Source organism: Schistocerca piceifrons, chromosome 1, assembly GCF_021461385.2.
Source record: "Schistocerca piceifrons isolate TAMUIC-IGC-003096 chromosome 1, iqSchPice1.1, whole genome shotgun sequence".
NCBI classification, from domain to species: domain Eukaryota; kingdom Metazoa; phylum Arthropoda; class Insecta; order Orthoptera; family Acrididae; genus Schistocerca; species Schistocerca piceifrons.
In genome coordinates, this window is record NC_060138.1 from 902,806,027 (window position 1) to 902,820,944 (window position 14,918).

The following is a 14,918-nucleotide window of genomic DNA, read 5'->3' on the forward strand; positions in this document are numbered from 1 at the left end:
ACATCTGGCGCCTGGCCCAGAACTTTATGTAACCCGGCGCGGCGGGTCGGCGACCCACTTGCGCTCGGGTCCCCGTGTCTCGACGCCGCGCCGCGCCGCGACGGCTGCAGCCGTTAACGCGGTCAGTGTTTCCCTATTAGGAGGGGCGCGACACTGGCGCTGGACCAGCGAACAGCGGCCACAGCTGCGGCCGGCGTCTCGTCTAGCGCTGCAGGTGAAGTCGCTAGTGCCAGAGACAAAACTGTAAAGCATTTGCACGGAATTTCGAAGGACTGAATTATTACGGTGGGGCCGCTCTACTTTTCTCACCGTAGTGGCTAGCGTGCCTTTTTCTTTGTTTCATCTGGACATGTGTAATGTCTGATTGTACAGCGTGGTCTTATTTCTGTGTTATAATGAATGTAAATGTCACACATGTATTCTGAAAAGTCAAATTGTGCACTTCAAAAAACAAGACAAAACAATTATAGTATCCGGTGACTACATTAAAACCTGAGTCATAACTGGAACCAGTCAACTCCTAGAAATACTTAGGTGTAACAATTTATAACGATATAAAGGGTCACATAAGATCATGGGTAAGGCAGGTGACAGATTTCGATTTATTGGTGGGATACTGCGATAATACAATGAGTCTAAAAAGAGATGCTGCTAACAAAACACTTGTGCTACCCATCCCAGGATACTACTCAAGTGTGTTGGACCGATATGATTCAAGACAACAGTTGCGCAGCGGTTTGGTAGTTTAGGTACACTACATAAATGACGTAGTAAATGGCAGGACTACCTGCAGTATTGGTTGCATTGGCAGGAAAAGAAAACGAATGTGTATGAGAGAAACTGGGAACCGACGACTTCTGTTGTTTTGTTGGTTTGTTTTGCATATAACTAGAACCTTACATCATTTAGTGTTAGTCCATTATGTATTGTACACACAGAATATAAATTACTTTTTATAAGTAATAAAAATTAGTTGATTCAGTAACTTCTGCGCTTTTATGTAACGAAACCAATTAATTTCGATGGAAGTATAGTTTACATGGATAATATATATATATATATATATATATATATATATATATATATATATATATATATGTGTGTGTGTGTGTGTGTGTGTGTGTGTGTGTTCTCAACAGAATGCTCTTCATCATGTTCAGGTGCATGAGTTTCCCGTTACCGCTGAGAAATGCGAGTTGTTTATAAATAACACAAATATGTTTCATGTAAGTTCCACCAAGTATTGAAGCGATGATGATGTATTTCTGTTACGCTGTGTTTTTCTTTTTTTTTAATTTCACCTTTGCGTTGAGGAAATAGCGTTTTCTAATGCTGTATGACAAACCTGTATTCTTTCCTTTATTTTTATTACAACATCCTACTATTTCACTTGAAAAATCAACTGTTTTAAAATAAAACCGGAACTAAACGTCAACAGTTTTAGTTTTGCTATAAATACGTTTTATTTTTAAGTAACGGAGCGGAGGACAGCAATGTACAAAAAGAAATGTTCCATAGGCTGCCTGGCCCTATATATAATTATATCCTCACTCAGTTTCTAGATAGTTCACCGCATCCGGTTTTTAGGGGAATCTAGAAAGACACTGTTCGCGTATGTAAAGAAGGAGATCGTTATGAAGAACCGGTCAATATGTATGCAACACACCTAACATATAGGTAATGTGGGTAGGACCTTAACTGAGCAAAGCTGCTAGGAAAACTACCGTAGTCTGCTCTTACTTATGATAATCTACGGTAGCCTGTGGTAGTTTTACAACTCCTTTCAGGACTAACAGGGGATATTCAACGTACACACGGACGGGCAGTGCGAATGATCGCAGGTCGATTTGACTCACGGGAGATCATTATGGAAGTGCTGATAAACCTGCAGTAACAGCCACTGGAAGGCACGTGCTAACTATCCCGAAAAGCCTACAAAGGTTCAGGAAACAGATGCAAATGAGAAATCTGGGAATATACTACAGCTCCCTATGCATCGCTTTCACAGGGGTCTCTAAGACGAAATTAGACTAATTTTAGAACGAACAAAGGCAATTAAGCAATCATTCTCCCGCCCTTCGCACTCAAGTTAGACGTAGACAGTTCCTAGTATGTGATACACTGTGAGCTGCCTTCTTCCACGGACCTAACTGGTTTTACGAGTATGGATGTAAATGTAAGTCAGGATTACAGAGAAAAATGGACGAGAGGGGACCGTACCTTTTGCACCGCCGTGTGAGAGGTATTTCTGCTTTCGCAGTCTATAGAAATCATGCAAAACATGCAAGCACTAAGGAAAATGATTATCGTAATACATCAAAAGGTACACTAGCTTTGCACGGCCGAGTACTTTTGACACAATAAAATGAAAGAATTTCTGACGTTGGCAGAGCATAAAATATCTTCATATTGACCAGTTGAGGACGGCATACGAGTACATACATCTTGATACAATCTGCAATGATACTGACATGCTATCGTGCACGGGGGTTCCTATCTAACCTACTAAAGAATAGAATGACACCAATTATCTACCCTGCATGACTCTGACATTGAGATATATATGTACTGGGCTTCCAAGCTCTGTACACAATTGCTTTGTCATATCAGTCGTCTGTGTCTTTGACGTCCTTCTTGTGGCAGCGACCTTGCCAAGTGAGAAAGCGAAACACGCCGCGACTGACAGATACTTGTTCCATTATTACAGCAACATCGTCGTCATCATCTCCAACTCAGATGCAGCCAAGATGGTGCCTACTGAGACCCGGACATCACATTGTCGCTTATCCATTGATGAGTGAATTAAAGTGCATCAGGTTAATTATTATCAATGATTAATAGCCGTTCGTGAGCTGTAAATGTAAACGTAATGGTAGACGTAATTCACTTAGTTGATAACTCACTAACCGACTCGCAGGGAAGACCGGTGGGCGTAGTTTAAAGTAAAAGGTAGCAGTAAAATCCGTCTGCCTCGGGAAAGTCTGAAAGCTGTTGCGAACCACTGACTAAACCTGAAGATTATACACAGTTTTTTTTAAAATGTAACAATTAATATTGTGGCCATGATATTTTACTTTTTATTGTTGTTACTGTTGTATTATTGTATCATTAAGCAATAATTTAAATCTTAAAAATATTTTCTTCGAAATTTATTCCTAAAACTAAACTGTAATGGGTATAAAAAATAGTGCCGGCTCGGTGATCGAACCCGGATTTCCCACTTACCGTGGGTGGTCGCCTTACCACCACACGAGAACGCCCCCGGAACGAGCCAAACTTCCGTACGTCACGTAGGCGTCTATTTCTTCTCATGGAGTATTAATTCAGTTACCCTCATCCGCACAGCGTGTGATTTCTTTGCAGGTTATTAGAATAAAGACAACGAGTAACCATAAACTATTGTATTCATTTTCGTCACAGGCCTTTCTTTACCTGACTAGATCACTCGCCAGTGGTTGAACTGTCCTGTGAGAGGGAAGACAAGGGGATGGAGGGGAGGGGGGCGAGGAGGGGTGAGGGTAAAGGCTTTGTGTGATGCGCGCTGCGATAAGGCGGACGCAGTCAGCTGGTTTGCCATTTTCGATCGAAGAGGACACGGTTTGCGGTATGTGTCCCAAATTATAATATCTGAAATTTTAACCACTGTTGTTCAAAAGCGTTGTCTACGTCTACATCTGCATTTACATCCATACTCTGCAAACCACTGTTAAGTGCATGACAGATGGTACGTCCTACTGCATCAGTTATCAGGGATTTTCCGGTTTCACACACGTATTTTATGCAGGGGAGAGTTTTCTTCTGACTCCAAATATCGTAGTCATTCTCGGGCCATTCAAAGGGGGAACTAATTTCATATGAAACTATTTTTGATTATTATCTGTCTTGGACATGCAGGTTGATCAAAAGTGTATTCGGTATTTTGGCAGTCAAGAAGGAAGCTAGCTTCGTATCAATAGAGTTAGAGTCGACCCATTAAGACTAATTGTAGCCCTAAATAGCTACGCAGTTTTTGATCAGTCGGTCTACTTATACAGGATGTAAATTTTAAGTTGACAGACGAGAATAACTCGAAAAATAAGCTTCGCACGAAAAAATGTATAGAATCCAAAGTTCATTATTTTCGAGAGGGACATCTGCTAGTTCTAAAATTAGCCCAGGCCCCTGGGGGTGGGGCGGGAGACAACTTTAAAATTTAGCGAATCAAAACTTACGCAGTAAATAAGTATTTTTTATTTATCCGTAACCATTTTCCAAGCAAAAATGAGAACATGAATTTTCTTGAATTACAGCGTCAACTACCAAAAATCAAAACAAATTCTTAAGACAAAATGTACGTTTTTTTTTTATTTAGAATCTGATTCTGCCATAAGAAAGGGGGTTCCCATTTGAAATTTTAAAGTTGCCTCCCGCCCCACTCCCAGAGGGCTGGGGTGGCGGGCTAATTAGAGAACCAGCAGATGTCCCCCGCGAAAATAATCAGCTTTGGATTGTACACAATTTTTCGTGTGAAACTTATTTTTCGAGTTATTCTGGATTGTCAACTTAAAATTTACACCCTGTATATTACGCTGTATTCTTGTATAGGTCTTGTGAATTCTGAAGATGGTGACATGTAGTTATACCTGGTAGCTGGCTTCACAGGAGAAAAGAAACTACAGTAAAATATGGAACGCCTCCATATAAACACCTTTTCAATAAAATAACTTAGGAGCTAACAAGTTGATATCATTACATCTAGCTATAAAGCATTCTAAAGGTTGTTAATAAACAAAAGAACTCTATGAAAACTGAAGTAATTAAAACAAGTAGTTACTTAATAATTACATCTTGTGACATAACAAAAGAGAGGAATCAATTAGAGGTAAATAGCCCTCATAGAACATCACAGTGCTGCACAGTTCTTCTTTGCCGAGACAGGAAATGCTGTTAAAGGAAGAAAATCGTTCCATCGGCAGAAAGTACAGCTAATTTCATATCTTGATAGATTAAAAAGTTTGAAGCATTGATCGTACATCAAAATACGCTCATCTCTGCATGCTATCATTTGCATAAAAGGCTCCTTTCGATATCGTGAACAGTTTGTGAAATACCACACGTTTTATGATCACGGGATTCGCGTTGCGCATGGGTAAAACTGCAGGTGACCTTATGATATATATATGCAAGTCAATATCTCGGGAGCATCGTAAATATCCTTCTCCTCTCAACGTTATATACAATTTCGATATGTTGTTGCATTTTATAACCAGAAACTTATGACCTGAAATGAACCATAAGTAAAATCTACACGTAGCGTTTTTACCTCTGAAAACGCTTAATACTTCGTGCAATGAATTACTGAATTTTATGCAACACAGTTACTATGATGCATAAAGATAACAAATTCAGTCCTTTATCAAGCAAATATGTCAGGCTGTAATATGAGAAAGAATTAATTTTTTTTCACAATCTATATTTTTCAAAATCGGGTGAAAAGTATTTCGTAACAGCTACGACATCCCATCAAGCGATTTGCGTACAGTTTATGTAATGTGCCTGCACTGCACAAATAGGACAGAGTAACAGCATCGTTCCACCTCGCGATGAATCGCTGCCGGCCTTTGTTGCCGTGCGGTTCTAGGCGCTTCAGTCTGGAACCGCGTGACCGCTACGGTCGCAGGTTCGAATCCTGCCTTGGGCATGGATGTGTGTGATGTCCTTAGGTTAGTTAGGTTTCAGTAGTTCTAAGTTCTAGGGGACTGATGACCTCAGGTGTTAAGTCCCATAGTGCTCAGAGCCATTTGAGCCATTTGATGAATCGCTCGAATGTTTGGACGGTTCTGCGGTGAGCCGCATCTGCATCAGATCTCTTATGTAGAGCTGTTAGCAAATTCATGAAGACTGTTTCTCATTCATTAGACACACAGTGATAACTCAAAATAATATAACCACTGCCCATCGCGAGATTGGATGCTACCTGGTGGCAGTGTGGGCACATGACGTGGTAAGGAAATTTGATTAATAGAGCAAAGACGAATGGAGAATCAATCTAGTGACGATACGGACCGCTAGTAGGGAAACCCGCTGACATAGACGACATTGACATAGGACAGATTCTTATGGACCGATTCCTAGGAACGAGCATCTTGGAAATGGCGAATTGGTCGGCTGTCCACGTGCTATTGTCGTGAGCATCTGTGGGAAGTGGTTAACGGCGGTGAAACCACGAGTGTGCAACAAGTTGTTCAGTGTCCACACCTTATCATAAAAGTTTGGGTTATCTCGCTCTGTTACGCAAGTTAAATGGCGATCTGCGACAGACTCGACGTCAGGGTAAAAGCTGATGGAGGCGCAAGTGTTCGAAGTCCACCATTCAGCGCACACTGTTCAACGCAGGGCTCCATATGAGACAAGTTCTCATGTTGACCCAACGACAGTGTCAATTACGACTGGTCGGATGAATCATATTTGTTGTTACGACAGCTCAATAGTCATACGTGGATAAGCCATCATCCCGCTGAACTCAATATCTTGGGCAACATATTTTCATGATCTGAACCCTACGGAAAATATCTGGGATGCTACTGGGCACCAGTTCAGGCCTACATACCATCAGCCCATAATTTGCGTCAATTGTGTCACATGTTCGGAAAAGTTACAAAGGACTTGTCGAATCCATGCCATCCAGAATCGTAGCTGTATTACTTTCCGAAGGTGAACGAGCGCCGCGTTAAGCAGGTGGTCATAATGTTTTGGCTCATCAGTGTACCTTGCGAGTACTCTCATGACAGAAGTCAGAATATCTAGAACGAATCTTGCGTTCTGTAGTGGGGTGATGGATGTAGGCAATACAGAGGTACCGATAGAACTGAAAATCTGAGGGCGCCTCGTGAGTCTTGCCTGGATAGTTCACTTGGTAAGAGCATTGCTTGCAAAAGGCAAGATACTGGCTTTCATTCGCTGACCGGCATACGGTTTAAATTCTCTTTAAGTTTCAGGATTTAGAACTGTTACGCAGACACTATTGAATTCAATACTAGAAAATTTCAAGAACCAGACTCTGTCAAGAGGATGGAAGAGAAAATAATACGATTGTCGTCTCCAACAAAAATATCACAGTGACAATAGCTGCAGCTGAGCTTAAACTGACTGAAGTGGGCTTAGATTCTTCTGAAAGAGTGTTTGAATTATGAAAGGGCGTGGTGTATGTTCTTTCGGACATCACCTGAAGAACAGACATCACCCGAAATCCGCAGCTGTGATGGATATTATGTAAACTGAAGATGGAGGAGGGAGGAAGGAAATGAAACGGAAGGTACTACTAATGTCAGCTGCATTGAGACTTTATGCGGAATCAGTGGCGACGAGCCAAAATGTCTGCCGGACTGGGATTCGAACCTGGGATCTCCTGTTTACTATGCAGTTTCGTTAACCACTTCGCCCCCTGGCCGACCCAGATTCCGACCTAGTGCCATCTATCCTCAGTCCCTGTCCACGACCTCCATGCTCGCTGTTTTGAGATTCTCGCAAAAGTTCGAACGTAATTGTGCATCCACACTGAAGGTGTTGAGGTGAATTAATTATATGAATGAGTGGTGTCTGATATTTCAGATATGTCGCCATTGATTCCCCATAAAGTCCCAGTGCGGCTGACCTGAATTGTTTCTTCTTTTTCCTTTCCTTCCCCTCTCCCCCCTCCACCTTCAGCTTAAATAATATTCATATAATTAATTCGCCTCGGTGGGCATGAATCCATTGCACATTTACGTTCGGCCTTCTGCGGGAATGTCGAAGTAACGAACATGGAGGACATGGACAGGGATTGTGGATAGGTGGCACTAGGTGGAAATCTGGGGCGGCCGAGAGGTGTCCCGATATAGTACGACACACAGTGCGTCCAGGTGCCGCAGTGGTTAACGAAACTGCATAGTAAACAGGAGATCCCAGGTTCGAGTCCCGGGCCTGCAGACATTTTCGCTCGTCGCCGCTGATACGACATATCCGCATAAATTCTCAATGCAACCTTTCTTCCGCCTCCAATTCCAGTTTACATAATTGCCTGAGTAAAATATTCATTGCAGAACTGCTACAGAGAAGGCTTGTGTTTACAGTGTAGTGGATTTTCTGGTAGGAAGGCTTGGAGAGAAGTAGTCGCAAATAAATATTTAAATTGGTCCACGATGGCTGCTAGAATGCAATAACTTGTAGCTCACTGTCAATGGCAGATACCCATTGTTCCGGCGTAATGAGAAGTGTCGGCACGAAGACGAAGAACGCAAGAGCAGAGAAGGCTCTGAGACTACGTCAGACAATAAGCCCGCTGACTAGGACGCATCACGTCAGGAGCGGCCCCTATCCGAAAAGAATATAAGCGCCGGTCCTGCCAACCTCGGCTGCACAGTAGTAGACCGGTACTAGGAGAGCCCTGCGATAGTTATTAATGATCCATATCCATTGCTTGTATGGACAAGACACTGACTCTTTACTGCCGCCCATCGCTTGCGACACATTCTTATAATACCAAGTTAAGTAATGTCTATCTTCTTTATTGTAATGAAACTATTAATGTGATTTGTTTGAATTTTTGTATAGCCTCCTGAGAACGCAGCATCCTTCAGGCACCCTATACGAGACGAGTGGGCAGGACCCACATTGCATCCCATCCTCGTCGTCAATACAAGCAATGGATATGGATCATTAATAACTGCTATCGTAGTGTTCTCCTAGCACCGGTCTAGTACTGTGCGGCCGAGGCTGGCAGGAGCGCCCGCTTACATTTTCTTCTTGTAGAGGCCGCTCTTGTCTTGGTGCGGTCCTAGTCAGTGGGCTATTGGCTGACGTCGTCTCACAGCCTTCTCTGCTCTTGCGTTCTTCGTCTTCGTGCCGGCGTTTTTCGTTACGCCGGAACACCCATTATCAATATACACTCCTGTAAATCGAAATAAGAACACCGTGAATTCATTGTCCCAGGAAGGGGAAACTTTATTGACACATTCCTGGGGTCAGATACATCACATGATCACACTGACAGAACCACAGGCACATAGACACAGGCAACAGAGCATGCACAATGTCGGCACTAGTACAGTGTATATCCACCTTTCGCAGCAATGCAGGCTGCTATTCTCCCATGGAGACGATCATAGAGATGCTGGATGTAGTCCTGTGGAACGGCTTGCCATGCCATTTCCACCTGGCGCCTCAGTTGGACCAGCGTTCGTGCTGGACGTGCAGACCGCGTGAGACGACGCTTCATCCAGTCCCAAACATGCTCAATTGGGGGACAGATCCGGAGATCTTGCTGGCCAGGGTAGTTGTCTTACACCTTCTAGAGCACGTTGGGTGGCACGGGATACATGCGGACGTGCATTGTCCTGTTGGAACAGCAAGTTCCCTTGCCGGTCTAGGAATGGTAGAACGATGGGTTCGATGACGGTTTGGATGTACCGTGCACTATTCAGTGTCCCCTCGACGATCACCAGTGGTGTACGGCCAGTGTAGGAGATCGCTCCCCACACCATGATGCCGGGTGTTGGCCCTGTGTGCCTCGGTCGTATGCAGTCCTGATTGTGGCGCTCACCTGCACGGCGCCAAACACGCATACGACCATCACTGGCACCAAGGCAGAAGCGACTCTCATCGCTGAAGACGACACGTCTCCATTCGTCCCTCCATTCACGCCTGTCGCGACACCACTGGAGGCGGGCTGCACGATGTTGGGGCGTGAGCGGAAGACGGCCTAACGGTGTGCGGGACCGTAGCCCAGCTTCATGGAGACGGTTGCGAATGGTCCTCGCCGATACCCCAGGAGCAACAGCGTCCCTAATTTGCTGGGAAGTGGTGGTGTGGTCCCCTACGGCACTGCGTAGGATCCTACGGTCTTGGCGTGCATCCGTGCGTCGCTGCGGTCCGGTCCCAGGTCGACGGGCACGTGCACCTTCCGCCGACCACTGGCGACAACGTCGATGTACTGTGGAGACCTCACGCCCCACGTGTTGAGCAATTCGGCGGTACGTCCACCCGGCCTCCCGCATGCCCACTATACGCCCTCGCTCAAAGTCCGTCAACTGCACATACGGTTCACGTCCACGCTGTCGCGGCATGCTACCAGTGTTAAAGACTGCGATGGAGCTCCGTATGCCACGGCAAACTGGCTGACACTGACGGCGGCGGTGCACAAATGCTGCGCAGCTAGCGCCAATCGACGGCCAACACCGCGGTTCCTGGTGTGTCCGCTGTGCCGTCCGTGTGATCATTGCTTGTACAGCCCTCTCGCAGTGTCCGGAGCAAGTATGGTGGGTCTGACACACCGGTGTCAATGTGTTCTTTTTTCCATTTCCAGGAGTGTATATAAGTTATCGTGCCTTGTAAGAAGCTCAGTTTTTATACGTTAGTGCTGTGTCTTTGTTTGACAGTGTCTGTATAATTCGACGCAATATCATGGGTCGAACTACACAGACACTGTCAAACACAGACACTGAACTAATGTATTTCATGACAAAACCAAGACAACCTAACGAGAAAAATAAATAAATCCCTCCCTCTGCGGCAATCACATAATTGTATGAGAACTACGGGAAGCAGACCCTGTGACGAATGGAGATTAAGGTCGGTCTTTGAAGCACGCTCGGATAGCCGAAGTTGTTGAGAAGACAATGAACCAGGCGGGGCACATCGCTAGTAGGCGGCTTGCTTGAGGTCCTCCTGCCTGCGATCACTTCACCACCGGTGTCTGTCGGCCACATCGTGCCTCATTTGTCCCACATTTCGATTTTTCTGGCGAGTAGTTACACACATACCAGCCTCCCAGATACCTGTCCTTCCAGGACCAAGGATTTTTACAACCTACTATTGCACCGTGTTCCCTGTAATGCGATTGAGATCAAATAGGCTTCCATCCGGTGGCCCATTGTGTGGACTGCCATCCACCATGCCCTTCCTCGCTACGGATGTCCGGGCGATGTGGTATCACAGGAAATTTGCAACAAAACAGCGGCTGCACATCATTGGGTTATCGGATTCCCCACTTTGTCTCCTATGCCAGCAACTCGACGCTGATGACTACCGTCTGACGTATGCCTCTTTGCACGACGTCTGGCGACTTGTGTAGCACAGCACTGCCTGCCATCTCCGAGTGCCACCAGAAGCGATCGATTCGCGAATGTTTCTATACCCGGAGGACAAAAAATAAAAAAATAAAATAAAATAAAATAAAAGAAAAATGGTTCAAATGGCACTTAGCACTATGGGACTTAACTTCTGAGATCATCAGTCCCCTAGAACTCAGAACTACTTAAACCTAACTAACCTAAGGACATCACACACAACCACGCCCGTAGCGGTCGCGCGGTTCCAGACTCCCGGAGGACAAACATTTTCCCGCCGCCAAATATCATGCCATTACGTGGGTCAAGCGGTGGTCGATCGGTTACCTATTCCGTGAGGGACCAAACTCCCGCCTCGACTTATGGACCTGTTTATAAACAGCCCACGCAGTGCTCGAACACAGGCCATGTTACCGAACATAATTTGCCTCCCATCTTCGAGGGGTCTTCGTTAGCCCTCCACTTAGTTGGGGAGTGCCTGGAGCTGAGGGCATCTACCATTCCCCCCCCCCCCCGCCCGCCAATCGCTCCCTCCCCTCCCCCCGTCACCCTTCCGGTGGTGACTGAGCTGAAGCCGCGTATGTTTGATACTACCCACGACCCCCTAGGATGGAAGAACACACCGTAAATGCGTCGATTTTATTTATTTTTCTTTTCTTTTCCCCAGCATTCCTTTTTTTGAAATGTGGACGATGTGTGTTCCACGTAATTTCATAATAATATTAAAAATTACAACAAAAACCAAAAATAAATAAACAAAACAAAGCCTTCCACATCTGTTGATTCTTGTGTCTCTAACTTTCTTGTGGCCCACAGGCTCGATAGCGGTGAGGGAGACACTGTGGCCAGGCCTCGGGTTTGGATCCCTGCCCACGCTACCCCCTGAGTCCCCAACGATCCCTTCATAAAATAAAGAAGTGGTTAAAGCGACAAGCGGGAAATCCGGGTTGGAGTCCCGGTCCGGCACTAATTTTCATATGTTTCCGGCGAACTGTATAGTTGCTATGGTACCGCATCCACAATTTGTGAATAGATTTCATGATCAATTTTTATAATTACATTTAGAACTGCAATCATTGTGAAGATGTTCAGTGTCTCCCCGCAACAGGCTCTAGTTCTAAGATTTCTAGCAAAATCATTTCAGAGCATGTAGGTGGGACATTATGAACGTCCTGTCTTCGAATGAAGTCGCGCGTGCGACGCCTGCAGTCTGCGAGCGACCTTCATCGGTTGTCAGCGTGCGCGTGACACGCGCCACCAGAAATAATGAGGGCTGGGCAAAAAACTAACGGACATGACACGGTTAAGTGAATGACGCAACAAGCTTTTCGGTTAATGAAGCCAGGACCTTGGCGTGCTGGATCGTGTTCGCTTGCTGAGACAGCTGTAATTGGCGGCGCACTGCCAAATCCGGCAACTTTCTTCTGCCTGCATCTTTTTTTACGACGAGACCTCCTCGTCATTCAGCTACTAGCTAGCAGACAGTGGCGACCGGTTCCTGCAGAAAGGGCACATGGCAGCTTAAGAAGAGGTGCGGAAATTATGCGCAAATAAAATAAAAAATACCAAACTTGTATTTGCTTCTCAGAATGCAATTTATGTCAGGACGGGTGACGAAACTGTAGTTACTTATTCGGCTGCGTAATTTTAGATCTTCAAAAGAGTAGTGGAGGATGAAATTTAGTTACCTACTTCACTGATTATGTTTTCAAAACAGGAGCCACGATGTTGACATGCAGGCAGTCTCGTAGACAGGCATATGACGCAGACTCTTTTTTTAATGTCATTCTGTTTCATTTCGTAGGCAAACTATGTCTCTATTCCGTGATCTTACACCAGTGAGGACCGACCTCTGGTTCTACAGAGATACTTTTATAGAAACAGCTTCAAGGGACAGATACTGAGTGTAGTTTTTGACTAACATTAAGTTACACATTTCAAATGGACATTTGCCATTCGTCTTTTAAGTGAGGTACCAAAGACTGACGAAGACTTTCCTCGTTTCGTACTTCATTAGGGCGCTATTAGTATTCTGCTTAAGCTTTAAGATCGTGCTGACAGGCCAGTTGGATTACATGTTCCATGCACGGCTTTCCGGGCGGGAAGGAGCACCGGTCACCGACACGAATCCGCCAGGCGGATATGTGTCGAGATCCGGTGAACCGACCAGTCTGTAGATGGTTTTTAGGCGGTTTTCCATCTGCCTCGGCGACTGCGAGCTAGATCCCCTTATTCTGCCTCAGCTACACTATGTCGGCGATTGCTGCGCAAACAAGTTCTCCACATACGCGTACACCACCATTACTCTACCACGCAAACATAGGGGTTACACTCGTCTGGCATGAGACGTTCCGTGGGGGGTCCACCGGGGGCCGAACCGCACAATAGCCCCGGGTTCGGCGTGGGGCGGCGGAAGGGTGAAGTGCACTGTGGTAGTCGTCGTGGGGTTGCGGACCACTGCGGCTGCGGCGGGGACGGAGCCTCTCCATCGTTTCTAACCCCTGGTTAACATAACATAACATAACATAACATAACATACATGTTCCATGGATCATTTGAACCATTCTTTCATCGAAATGACGTGCGCGTGTTAACATTAATGAACACACAATTCTTTTAGTCCTACTCATGGAGTTACAGTTAAAAAGAATTTTTTTACCAGTTACCAGCTCTTAAGTAGAAATTCATCAATGGAATAGTTGTACAGGAGAAATGATTTTAAGTTAGATTTAAAACCTGATTTGCTATATGTCGGACATTTCACGTTATTTCGCAAATGATCAGAAATTTTTTTGCTGCATATTGAACTCCTTTCTGAGCCTCTGACGACTGTATTAACGGGTAATGAAGGTCTTTTTCCCTCCATTGTTTTAGGTATGACATCACTGTTTTTCTCAAATTCTGATAGATTATTTATGACGAATTTTACTACTGAATATATGTACTGTGGCGACCAGTTAAATTTACTAGCTATTGAAGTGTGACTACTGCTCATGAGCTACATCATTTGTTGATATGACTCTGTTTGTTGTGCGGAACTGAATATAATTTTTTTTTCTTTCAAACTTTAGACAGAATCCACATCCTGAGAACAATTTTATGATTATCTGGAAAACATTATTTACCATCTCTTCCATTGATTTCTCTCTAACGGTATTTATTACAACACTACTATGTAATGAGGAATACGCAGGTATGGTGTATGTTTATGGCTTCTGCGAAGGCAATGCTACCGCTGCAAGAGAAGCATACCATAGGTGATTTCCGACTCGACAATTACCTGATCGCAGGGTGTTTACCAAAGTGTTTATCACTTTGCGTGCAACAGGCTCTCTTCCAAGTTGACATATTTCGTCCGAGCGTGCACGTCAACAAACAACGAACTTTGCAAAAACAGGAAGAAATTGTCACAAATGTTGAGCGAAGTCCCGGTACGAGCATACGAAGAATGTCCCTGCGTATGAATATCCCACAGACACGTATATGGGAAACATAACATGCGGAAAACCTGTATCCATTTCACATACAGCGTGTCCAAAATCTCCACGCTGGCGAAAAAGCCCAACGACTTCAATTCTGTCACTGGGTAACTGAGAATAGTCATTTGCTTCCATACATACTATTCACTGACGAAGTCCAGTTTTCACGACATGGAATAAACAACACACGCAATAATCATCGATGGTCATGGGAAAATACACACGCTTCAGTGGATAGCAATTTCCAAGTTCATTTTGCCATAAATTTTTGGTGCAGCATGATCAGTAACCTTTTGATAGGTTCATTTATTATCAATCAGCGATTGACGTGAGAGAGGTGAAAGGTCTCTGTTGG